The sequence below is a fragment of the Anthonomus grandis genome, chromosome 1 (genome assembly GCF_022605725.1).
Source record: "Anthonomus grandis grandis chromosome 1, icAntGran1.3, whole genome shotgun sequence".
In the NCBI taxonomy this organism is placed as follows: Eukaryota; Metazoa; Arthropoda; class Insecta; order Coleoptera; family Curculionidae; genus Anthonomus; species Anthonomus grandis.
In genome coordinates, this window is record NC_065546.1 from 51,908,645 (window position 1) to 51,922,355 (window position 13,711).

General features: G+C 31.8%; 1 protein-coding gene across 3 annotated transcripts in view; it reads left to right on the plus strand.

The window, feature by feature from the left end:
• The window catches only part of LOC126743227 (protein fem-1 homolog CG6966), a 70,843-nt gene that overhangs the window by 18,733 nt on the left and 38,399 nt on the right, over window positions 1-13,711 (plus strand). The window contains exon 1 of one of the 3 annotated variants that reach the window (XM_050450237.1): window positions 5,919-6,054. The exons of the other annotated variants lie outside the window; for them this stretch is intronic. The gene's annotated coding sequence lies outside the window, so the exon portion shown is untranslated. Of the gene's footprint in view, window positions 1-5,918; window positions 6,055-13,711 lie in introns of those variants that run through there. 3 annotated transcript variants of the gene reach the window in all.

A 13,711-nucleotide genomic window follows, 5' to 3' on the forward strand; every position in this document is an offset into this window, starting at 1 on the left:
TATTCCTAGTATAGCAGCTTGGGAAACATCACATCAGAAACGAATTCATAAAGTCGATGATGACTTTGAAAACTTGCCATAATTTTCTAGGTCACTTTTTTGGCTCTTAAGAGGAAAATAAAAGCCTAAGCAGTATAGCATAGTTCGAGCTCCATCAGTGCATAAATTTACTTTATTTAAGTAAGTATGTTTATTCAAATTTCAATTAATCCCATCTAAAATGATTGGATAAACTAAAAGAAAGATTTTGTTTGCTATTCTGTTATACTGAGGCATCATCAATAATTTTTATAATGTAAGTAATTGCCTACCACACCGCTCCTAGAATTGAAATTATTATAGAATTATCTTTTCAACTATGCTATGGGAAATCACACTCTTGGGAATTACAGTTCCCTGATTTACCTTTCTTATAGTATATATTTCTATATACTACTTTTCAATACCCTAACATGACTTGCATTATACATTAAAAAAGGTTTCAATAACAACTATTCAATTGAATAATAAAATTACTTATGCTGTTGTTTATACACAATCACATGTCTTTAAATAAGTTATAAAGTTAACTTAATTACTGTGTAAACGGAACAAAAAAGTAAATTTTTAACGCTTCGATTTTAATACATAAACACATATATTTTAGTTATTTATTTCCTAGTTGTTGTTGTCAAGAAACAATATGCAACCATATTCAGGAATTGCATATGAAGCGAATGTACCGGAGCGAACCATATAACACGCCTATAGATATTTTCCTTTAGTGTGTCTAGACGCACGCTAAAACCTTCCGCGATGCCATAAATGACGTAAACATACTTTATGAGATAGACATAAATTGATTTTTTACCTCATAAATATATTGAGTTTTCACCATAAATCGGCACCTAAAAACCCATAAATCATATCGTGATAATATGGTTACTTCAAACGAAAGTAAAGCAAAACCGAAAATTGCAAGTCATAATAAAACGAAATTTGGTAATTCAACGGGCACCTTTGTTTAGGGGTCTTGATAGGGACGAGGTAGAGAATAAATTATAGACCAGCTTAAATTATTCATGTATATAGTAAAATAAGGGAAATATAGAGCAATAAGGACTGTATCTGGGCCAGTGTGGTTTTCAACCATCCACCAAATTTGTCAGTAGAGTTTTGCTTGTATATACCTAGGTTTTTTTTATCCCTATATTTATCCTTTCTTGGCATATAAAAAACTCATTCACTTTACTTGCAGGTGTTTTTTAATATTTAGAAGGATCTCATTGAGACAACTAGAACATGTGTGAGTCCGATAGAATTAGCCGCAATGGGTTTCTAAATGCCTAAATTATTAGCATATAAAAGTAATTGATAATGTAGAAAACACGACTAAATATTACTGATGGAAAGGCACCAGAGGTGGCATCAACAAAAGATGAAAAATATCTCTTAATTCTAATTTGCTTTCTATCATTTATGTAAGACTGAAGCCTGGAACAAAGAACTACCGATACCATAAATGTATGCAATGAGTACGACACAATATAGGACGATACAGGATAAAGTTAGGTTGTAGTTACTTGGCAGTACTTCTTAACCAAAAGCTCTGTATCGCTGATCATATTCAGAGTTTTCAAATTCTAAGGGACATCTCAAAATATATCGGCCTTTAACCCGTCTATATTTCGTTCCTTAGAAATCAACTTCCTGACTATAATGTCTACATTAACTCCATTAAACGCATTTAAAGAAACTAATGTTGGGGTGTTGGTTTTAGTTTCATTTTGAAAAACTCTATTGTAATAATTTTTTTATTGCCTAAATAATTAATTGCTCTCTAACCAACCTGTACTCACTTTATAGATCTGCTATCGACTGGGAATTTTCAGAGATAGAATATTTATTTCTTTCTTTCCTTCTTTTCGGTATTCTATATACCGCACTACATCTAAAATGGTCTTACGTGGTCAATATTTAGTGTAAAATTTCATTTTCCTTAAATCTTTGTGTGTGGTCAGAGAATTGTGACTAATTTTTGTTCTACTATGAATATTTAAATACAGTGCATTTTTCTCTTCTAATACAAGCATTGCATATATATCAGATATTCTTGATAAAACTTGAACAGTCCAACCTCAATTAAGAGATTTTCGACCTTCACAGTAGCATCTATAAAAGCTGTCCAGGCCCAAAAATTTCGTCAAGATTAGTATTGAGCTGCATGAAAATGCTGCGAAATACTAAAAATCAGCATGAACCAGTACAGAGGCGGATCCAGAGTAAAATTTTAGAGGGAGAACTTAGGAAATAAATTGCATTTATTGGTAATAAAGTGTCATTAGAAAATAATGTTTTATTTTATGCATATTAACAGAAATATTATACATGTCTGATTTTAGAAAATCTTTCCATCACTTCTTCTGAGGTTAGCTCAATATCATAATTGATTTTTAGAAGAGCCAATCCATTCAAATTTTTTGTGCAGCATTGTAGTTCTGAGCCAGTTACTTAAAGTAACTATAATATAGGTATGAAAAAAGTTCAGCTTTCAACAATTTTTTGCACCTATTGCCAGAACTTTTGGGGGAAAACTCGCCACCACTTCCCCCCGTGGATCATTCAATCACTACCGGAATTAAAAGTAAAGAACCGTTTTCTCACATTAAAAATGGTCAATTTAAACTGCTTTTTTTCTTACAAGAGTATAATGTCCCAAAGCAGTTTGGTTACGGTTGAAAAATCACAGTAAAGTAAAATATATTATTGTGCAGCAGATCATGTCATTTCCAAGCCATTTACAATTTAATTGGGGCTATCTGATTATTCTACCAATATTCGTATTTTTATTAGAGGTTGCCTAATCTAATGCCGCATTTATTTTACCACTCGCGGAATTACGGTGAAAGTCAAATATTGGCTAATACCTAAGACCAGCTGACATTTTCGTATGAAAAATGCAATTGCAAGTGGCTGTTGTTGCATTTTCGCAAGTAACTTGTTAATTCTTACGTAAATCGTCTTCCTATGACCTGTATCTATTGCTGTTCCAAATGCTAAGCGAAAGATAACACTGAAAACGCGGCTATTATTGTATATAAATACGTTAGACAAATATTCGGGTCAGTACATTTTTATTTTTAGCAATAGCTTATGCTCTGATTAACGTTGTTTGGCAATTGCTTTTTATACCTAAATTATGCTTCAATAAATAAATACGTGTGTAAATGAAACTGAATTTTCTTTAGATCTGTTATCTGGCCAATAACAAAACCACCGTAGATGTATATTGTTTGTTTTGACAAGATAGTCAAAGTGTCCATGTGTTTCAAAGCAAAGGTATGTTTCCTTGACACCATAATTCAAGATTAAATTTAAATGTAAAACACGAATAAATTAATAAACAACTGAAAGATTCCAAAAAAAAGATTATCAAACACGAAGATCTTTCTGCCGGTAATTTAAAAATAGTATATTTTAATGTTTGTCATGGTCTTTCGCTAAGCAAGGTAATCATGATATATTTAAAAATTCAGATTTAGTCCTCAAATAAGAATTCATAAATCTTGTGGTATACTATAAATGCACTTTCATTGTGTAATATTTTTTTAGTATTATTTGATAAATATATTTATCTTGTGTGGTTTTTTCATTATCAATGTTTATTTTGACATGGAAAATTTCTGGAGGGTGACACATGATTTGTTTACAACAAATTCAAATACTATTACATGTTATTGATATTAATACCTGATGATACATTAAGGTATTAATCGAATTTAAAAACCGAAAATAGTCTGTCAATTATCTATAGGTAAGTGACATGTTTTAAAGTCAATAAAGTCATTAATGAATTTTAGATTTAGGGGTATTTAGTTTTTTTTTCTCAAATAGCTTTGGCCAATAAAGCAAGTAGCAATAGTAAATAATGTATAGCCTTTAGTAAATGCCCGATTTCCATTTGACGGTTGTTTTTAAAAGATTGTTCTGTTTTGAATTTGTTTTGAAAAAATAGTAAAATTATGTTTTTTTTGTGCAAAGTAATTTGGAAAAATACGTAAGAATTAGTGATTAGGAGCACTAGTTTATGTCACGACAAGGCGAGTGTTTCTTTAATCAATGAACACATTTTTATGATGTAATTTTTGTTCTAATTGCAACGCAGTTGTGCGACGTTGCCGCGTGTTGACGGCTATTTTTCAAATACGCAAATTTTAAATAAATCATAGGGATGGAATTTGATACATGGAAAAAAGAAGGATAGATCCTTCATGTGATGGATTTCCATTAAGAGTATATATTAAATGTGCAAAATTGACTTTATCCGAAGTTAAAGTTTTAAAAAGCAGTGAAGTAATGAAATATGACTGTACTATGGTATGTACCTAATTTGAAGCAAATACGTTCTTTTAAAGATAAAAATAATATAATTTCAAGTAACGATGAAATTAGTGCATTGTTAAAGAAACAACTAGCTGATACGAAAATCAAGATTTTTCTAGGCATATCTTACAGTTCCACGGTTCTGCAAAACCGGAACACAACGAACCTAAGATCAATTTCTATCCCAAACAATATAGCAAGCTCAGTACTTTTAGTTAATAAAACTCGAAAACTATTAAAAAAATACCTGTGACGTGTCAAAAGGTGGATTAATTGTGAAATGCCACTTAAAATAGCGTGTTGAAAAATACACTGACGCCAACGCTAAGTTGAGAAACATCGCATACAAAGTTCAGTTAACAAAAATGAGAACACCTCAATTTAAACTTATAGACCATAATGTAGATTTGAGTCTTCAAGATATTAAAAGATATATTCGTGAGAATCAAATGACCACTCTCTGCCTCAACTTTTTTTTAAAAAGTACTTAATATATCTGTAAATTCAATAATTTCTTGACGAATATAAACACCCTTAAGAAAAATTACACCTATATGGGAATGGGTATATAGATATGAAATATCTGATGCACTAAACCTTATTAAGAATATTTGTATGAAGATATAATAATTTACTAATACTTCCCTATATCAGCTCTTTAATATTAACCAAAAAAAATGTCAAATAATTCCACAATATTTTATATAGTGGCCACTGAAATAATTGAAAATATTAACAAAACAATTTCACCAACAAAATATACCACAAGAAAAAAGTTGTAATAAAGTCAATGAAACAAGAAGAATTTAAACACAACACAAATATCGGAGCAGACAGTGTCAAAAACTATAAATTATATTGTATTCCTATGATCAAAACCAGATTCAAATACGAGTTCCACAGTCAAACACATCTGTCATCAAATACAGTTTCTGTGGCCGATTTCTCAAAATAGATGGAAGAAAAAAAGTGGGGGAGCAAGACGCCATAATTAAATATTTGATTACTGACCAATTAAAAAATCGCGTACGTCGAGTGCCGGTAACGTCCCACGCAGCACGCACTTTGACCCCGAAATTATAATAATATCTAGATATTTTTAGCGAATTAGTCCTATTCGAAAGAAATTTAAGACATTTTTAATACAAAAATTCATAAATAATAAATAACGAATCTGACAATCTCGAAATGCCACAGATTTTTGTTTTCTGCATTCTTTAAATTCTTTCCGTCCACGTCTATTCCCTGGGCGAACTATTATATGTCTCCTCTTGAACTCGTATGTTTTTTGCACCTTTTATAAATTCACCTATCTAATGATTTAGACCTAATTATTTAGAAACCTATATAATGGAAGCTGATTTAACAGATCACTATCGAATAGTCTTTAATATAAATGAAAATAATGATTAAATATCTAATTTTATGTCTAAACATGCAACTAAAGTAGCTAAATTGACTAAAGTATAATTCCGAAGAATTTACATAATTCCGAAAATTTTCTTACGGATTAGGGTAGATTGGAGAATTGTGACTGATATGACAGATGTATAACTGGCAGCTTGTAAAAAGCCAAAAAAATACAGTAACATTTCAACACAGCACTTTGTCATCTAAGTTCTTCACCGATAAATTATAAACAGCTCATGCAACGTATCAGTTCCCAAGAATTACGCGGCAGGCACTGATAAAGTAAGTTCGATGTTAATTCTAAAAAATTTACTTATACTTTATTGAACCACTTAAACACGTTATAAATTTATATCCTAAAAGTGGATCTGGATGTTCTAAAATTGAGACGTCCATAATCACCCCAATTTTCATGATCTGATCAACACTGATCCATGGATCAGTGAGTAATTCTCTGATCATTGTGAGTATTTATCGCCCCAATAAACGTAATTAATAATTTCTCAAAAATCTTTCAAAAATATCCCAAAAATAGACTGCATAGCTTTTTTAATAATAAGAATAATAACATAAGTAAATATAGTAAGATTAAGATAAGATAATCAATTTAGTTTTCGTGAAATCCAGAGTATAATTGACGCACTATCGGAATTGACAAAAAAACTAACGAACTGTTCGGCTGTTTTCGTAGACCTCGCTAAGAGTTTCATATAGTGATTCAGTCACAAAGGACGTGCGATCACCTTAAGCGTATTTTCTATACTTACTTAAGTAACACACAGAGTGCAGATAGTCAAGGTTGATGAAACTAAGTGCGATCCAGTCTTATAAACTTTGAAACTAACCCTTAACATAGATAAAAAAACATATTTTTATTCGATTGAAATCGGCTAACCATGTTAGTAATGACCATAAATCAGTCCCACAGAACTAGAAATTACCTTAATAAACATGTTATTATATACCAGTCAGAAAATATTTTCAACTATTACTTTATTTCTATATTTACTTAATTTAGTTTTAACTATTATATTAGGGAAGAGATTCCATCAACTGATGTATCATCATCAAATCTATAGTCAGTAGCACTAGGTCATTTATGCACAGAAGAAATATCGTGGAAGCTGAAAGACCTTCGTTGAGGATTGATTATTGACTTTCCGATTGATGGCAGATTTCCTGAAGAATAGAGAGTGTTTGTGAAAAATAAAAAGAACAGTTGAAATATTGATTCTAATCTAATAATATCTTCTATAATTACTCTTAAAAGACGATGGAAAGAGTAAGCACCCAAGTAAAGCTGCCTTTGGAATTACACATTTGGCCCCTAATAGTAACCAGAACCACTAAATCCTTGATCACTTAGTAACGAAGTGAAATACTTCTTTGCTTTCATCAACCTCCGGTTTCCCGAGCAGTATAATGGTTAATATATATAAAAGCTTTAGAGAAATCTGATTACTGAACCACGTGTAGACGTTTTAAGATTAAATTTTTGACATTGTTTTGTCTGCTTTTAAATAAGACTCATCCTAATTACGAATTCCTATAGTTTTTTTAAGCTTATAAAGTGCAAAACAATAAATTTTATTTGTATTGTGATATGGCGCAATAGTACGCGTCGAGTGCGAGATATAATTTTTTTTATGTGACTTTGATTTACGTACATACATAGAATTACGTAGTTTGTTTGTGTGTATGGTTATTGATATCGAGCGTATGTTGTCTGTTGTTACTTAAATTTATTATTTAGACTCACTCCATTACTTTTGAATAATATTAACATTTCAATTTGTTTGGGATAATATTTCTTGGTATTTAATTAATTATGACTTAGTGGAAAATTTTTGTCTTTTAATTATTTTTTCTTTGACAATTGCGAATTATACTTTCTTTTATAAATAATGCAGTTAACAGCAATAACAGCAGGTTTCTCATCTGTTACTCTAAAGTTAAAAAGAATGTTTTTATTTCTATATTTAGATAGCACAGGCCAATAATCAATAAAATATTGGTATTAAAAAAAACGTTACATCGTCTGCGTCTTGAACTCAGAATAGACAAATCTGTCTGTCGGCTATTTAAGTCAATATTATCCTCATTTCATTAGTCAATTTCTAGCCGTTTCTATCATCGATGATTTGATTGAACTTCATCCCTTTGAATCCAATGTTCGATTCAATAGAAGAACTCAATGGCAAGTTATATCCCATTGGTTTGACCGAATCTGAAAACCAATGTGATGATCTAACTCGCTGCATTCATAATCAGAAAGCCATGTTGGCACTAATAAATGCATATAACGAATGGATAATGGATGTACTACTTACTGCCTTATTTGGCTTTTAAATTGTTGATTGAGGAAGAAACTGCTAAACAGGTCTAGCTGATGTTACAATGAAAAATTCATAGGTCAGTCCTAATTTCATTGATTGATATTTTATATTTTATTAAAACAACAAGTCATTCCAAACCTAGACGAAAGTATGCCGACTTTTAACATTTCTTAAGAATTAAAAATTAAACTAGAAATGAGAATCAAGTATCTCTAGGATTTCCATCCTTAAGGAAAGTTTTATGTCATGTCTTCAAGTTATAATAGATGTATTTTTGATAAGAACCAACTCTGCTGTATTAGATATCTTAATCCCTTTATAAATATTATACGCTTTAAAATATCTTTATGTAATAATGCGACAACATGATAATATGTCGGATGTCAACGAAATTATTGTCCAAAGCGTCATTTATTTATTTTTCGTTTTAAGTCAAATTTATAGAGGGTAGAGAGCCATATCCTCTATGGCTCTCTAAAACTCATATTTTCCATAAAAAGCAATTGAATATTCCGTCGGTTTTACCTCTTCTAATCTTAAAAGGTCTGATCTCTTGTGTAATTCCTGAAGATTCTAAAACTATTAATCAAACTGGAAGAGATAATATAAATAAGGGGTTTTTACTATACACATTTTTATGTTATTCAGGACTTTTTGTCTTCCTGATGAAACCAACAGTGTCGTTTTAGTATAGCCTATTGGTATCTCTTGAGTTTTTCTCTGGCCAACTTATTCGCTTTATTTAATTAACGGAATTGGTTTCTTCTCCCCGACTGACCCCTTTTTTATCTATAGATAAAAAGGTGTAAAAAAATAAATAAAAAATGTATTTTATAAAATAATATATAGTTTTACTTCCCGTACTGTTAATTAGCTTAGCATGGTTGTTATAAGAGCTATAATTCTTCTTATTTAATTAAAAATAAAAAAATTGTAAAAATAATATAATAATTCACAAGTTATTTTAAATAGACAAAGAATACTCTCGAAGTCAATAAACCTAACCTATGTGCGTACTTTACCAGACAAAGAGTTCATCCTTGCACAAAGCGAAAGCAAAATATCAATTTTCTTTCTTTATACGCGTCTGTGTCCGTAATAATTATTCTTTAACCACAAAGGCGTCCTTCAAAGTTCTAAATATGGAAAATCATTTGACTTTTTCCGCATTACTGACGTCTTTGATTTTTTTGCGAGAAACGAGAGTTACATGAACTTATAAATTCGTCATGCCTATAAAAACATGTATAATGTTCATAATGTAATTTTGTAATTTTTAATTATTATCGTATTTATTCATTCACCAACTATTTATTAAAACAATTTGCGAAATAAGACATCGATAATAATTTATCACGTCCATAAACCACGAAACCAGATTTAGACCTACCTTGCGTGCATTTAACGGTCTGAGAGTGCGGACAAACACGTTTTGAAATAAGACACTTGAAACATGTTAATTGAATTAAGGAATACCTGCTGTATTTTACTTTGTATTTTTTCTTTCAAAATAAAAAATATCACTTAATTTTATCTTAATAAAGATATTGAAAATTCGTAACTTTTAATGTCATATTTGAAAAGGGTATCGGAAAGTGTAGGACCTATGTATCCTTAAATGTGCCTTGCACGATTATCTAGATCAAATTTTACTTATATCATCACATCTGAATATATATCCGGAGCAGTTACCTTAAAAGGTTATCCAATGAGGTAAATGGACATTAAGGCATAGAAAGAACCCAGGTAAAGGAACCACCTGTGTGCCTTAGCCTGTCTCATGCTTCATGTGCTTCAACTCACAGCAGACTCTTTAGTAAAGCGACAGCTAGACATTAAGCTATGCCATTCATAGGTTCGGGGTCTATAGACAGCTTCGCAAATCCTAGCGTAGCAAAAGAATCTAAAACCGTATTATTTATGATTGCCTGAGTGTCCAGACACCAGAAAAACTCTACCCTGCACCCTCCTTCAGTGATTTCAAATTTCCTATTCGCTTTTTAAACACAATCCGGTTTCAACGGATGCATGGGATATACGCGATACACACTGCGTTGCAAACGTATATGCACTAAGAAAAATTCCAAAATTTAATCGCTTTGAGACTTTCATAGAAAGATATGTCTTCATTGCTAAGAATTATTTGTAATCTTGAAGCAGAAGCTGAATCTTTTGCGAGAGCCAATATAACGTAAACATTGAAGGCATTCGGAAAATATTCGGCAGTATAATGATAAGTTTTTCAATTATCACAGAATGTCTAAAAAATCATTTGGCGAATTGTTAACTGTGTTAAAACAAAATATTTAATGTAATAACTTGATGAAAATGCTTAAAAATGCGCTTTATAACCGAAACGTGTAACACCATAAAGGTGCGTCCAGACCGGGCGCGCCGTACAGCGTAAAACGATTTGCAACGTTGCATTGCATTCAGTGTGGACGAGAAAGTGCGCACTAACGATCTTCTTTGCGCGAATCTTCAGTGAACTGTTAACACGTTTTTTTTTTATTTGTGCACGTGCGTGTAATGATTTTGTCTTATATCCACATTGACCGTTTTTGGTAATCGTGTGGTTAATAAATATTTATGAATCTAAGCCAGAACTGTGGGATCAACTAATAAATATTACCACCTAAAAAACAAAAAGTATGGCTTTTGGCAAGAAGTAGCTAATAGCCTTAATGTGCATGTCGATATTATCACATCGAAAATAACGAAGCAGAGGAAGAATCGATTTTTTTAAATCTTCCTCTTGTCACCAAGAGCCTGGTCGAAATTGACCATTTTCTTCTCAATAGCAACGGCAAAACCAAACAACTAATCGCAGGGGTTGGAACACTGACGAACAACTGTTTGTTGCAGAGCGGAGCAGCCGGCTTGGACGTTTCTCGCGCAAAGACCAAATTATGTTCGCTAACGTTGCTGCAACGTGCACAAATGCTTGGCGCGGTTCGATGCGCCTGGTCTGGATGCACCTTAAGTACGTGTGTTGGCCAGGACTATCCCGTCGTCCGTTGCTACCGCAGCAAGCCGCAGCGTTTTTACCGCATCTGTTGAAACCGAATCGTGTATACCCGCATTAACGCAGCAAAAAATACGTCAGTCTTAAAGACTCACGCGTTCCCTCAACGAGTACCACCACATAGCGGCTTCACACAGCAAGATGTTGCGCCACCCATTTTGTACTGACTGCGTTTAGTATTTTTCGTCAGTATTTTAATCAAAAGCTTTTAAGTCAATGAATCAGAAGAAAATTATAGATGGATATTTAATGGCTCTTTAGACCTTATCTCGTTCGATTTTTTGATGGGGTCACTTAAATTTAAATTTATGTAACCCAGGCAGCGTCACTGAAAGTTACTGCAACAGTGAATAATTGACGAAAGTCATTAAGTAACTTCAAAGGTTCAAAATATCCTGAAGCATTTTGAACAAAAATTCTTCTATTGAAGGGATTAGTGACTTCCAGTGAGTCCAGTGCTTAGTGTAACTAACTGATAACCATCAACGAAAATAAAAATCGTTGAAAGATTATGGCTACAGTATCAACGTGAAACTAGAGAGTCTTAATTTACATAAAAAATACCTTCAAACTTAGGCATCACCCTAGCTCACTTTCAATTTAAGATTTTAGGAGTCTCACAACCGCTAGAGGGTTTTTGTTCAGAGAATAAAAATGTATCCTAAAATAAAAGATCGATAGGCTTTTAAATGGCGAACACTCGTTTTGTAAAATATGAGGAGAGATCTATACGGTAGGAATTAGGCAAGCCGCTGGTATAGTTAGTTCGATTTGGAAAGCAAAATCAATTTTTGCTGAAAAAATTCCATACAGAGAATATATGCGAAAAATGAAAAATTCCAAACTTTAAAAGTCGATATCTCGGCTTCTATGTGCACTATAGGAAAAATTCCAACGGTTTTGTGTTAGTTTCGTCCTTCCGAATCCAACGAGACTCCTGGTACGATAACTGGTCTCTATCAACTGATTTCAGCTTATTTTTCTGTTTCAGCCTTCACCTTGCGTTATAGTTTCCGTAAATGATAACCTATTTTCGCTCATCCGGATGTTTAAGAAATTTAATGTACGTATACGTAGATGGCGTATAATTAAATCAAAAACGAATGATAAAAAAAATTTTGTGACACGACGCAACGCATCTAGTCTGAGCAATATATTTCAGGAGACTTTTAATAATTCCTAGCGGACTAATTTTCAGACCTTGCTTGCTTATTTGTATACGATTTTATTGTTATATATTGAAAATATCAAACGATAAAAAGTATATACTTTTTGCAGTTTCTTTTCTCTTGCTGATTGATGGCTTGAGGCGAAGCTAAGGTAAATTAAAAAACATGTTCATGCGAGAGTGATAAAAATACCAGAAGAAATACATACAATGCGTGATGAGAACTGTCATACGTACATTTTTATCTGTCTTATCTCTAAGTCCTCTAAACAGAGATGTACTGAGGAAAACAATTGGCGTTCGGTAATTTATACGGTTTTTTGAATTTGCTTACTATTTAGACCAGAGCCTATGAATGGCTATCTACTTGTCGATTTAATTTATTGATGTTCGTAAAAAGTTCATTCTTTTTTAAGAATTGGGTTTTATTGATAGGGAAGACTGTGTTTGGTAGAAACTGTTGGAATGTAAATCTCCTTAATACTGTACTTTGTATGATTTATATGAATTCGGATTATTGCGGCTTACATCAAAGAAAACTATAAACGAGTCCGAATGTACCACTCTGTATTAAAAAACGTAACTCAACGTATAAATACATAACTATATAAAAATATCCTAACAAACAGCTATATTTTCTATCAAAAAAAAACAATTCCAAAATCACCATTTTTGCTTACGCATATAAATTTAAATATATCAAAACATACTGTTTTTAAACGATTTTTTTGCCAGTTGCTAGTTAATTAGCGGTCAAGGTTATGAGTGATTTTTTTAAAATTAATTTTACATTTCCGATATCAAATCGTATTTTTTTAGCGATAATATGGGAAAACAACCCAATCTACTATTTAGACTGTATTAAATTAACAGTTAATTTAGGTTTTTGTCTTGTTAACATTTTCTATATATTATGTATCTCTATGTTTATTTTTCATAATCGAATGAGAATGGATGGTACATGGTATACATGGTGAGTACACATCAGTTAAACACAGACAATATTTCTTTTTCACTTTTCACACGTTTCTGTAATGTTCTCTATAATACAATTAAATTTTTAGAAGGAGCTGCTTTTGATATGCTCCCTTGTAGTTGAGTTGGGTTGGGCTTCTCCAAGAATAAGACCAGACATAAACAGCAATGTGAACTTCAGATGTATTATCTGATTTACGTGAATTTACTTATACTTAGATTAGAGTATATTTATAAAGGGTCTTTTACTACTTAAATCTAAAAGCCGGAGATCGAGTTCTAAAATTCTTTTTTAGACTCAAATGTAAATCAAATACAATATTGTAGTTCTTTAACATTTCATCTATTTCGAATTATAAAGTAGTTCAAAAGTCCAATTCGCATGAAAATAACTTTTATTTTAATTTTCAAAGAAAATCTAAGATCCAGACCTAA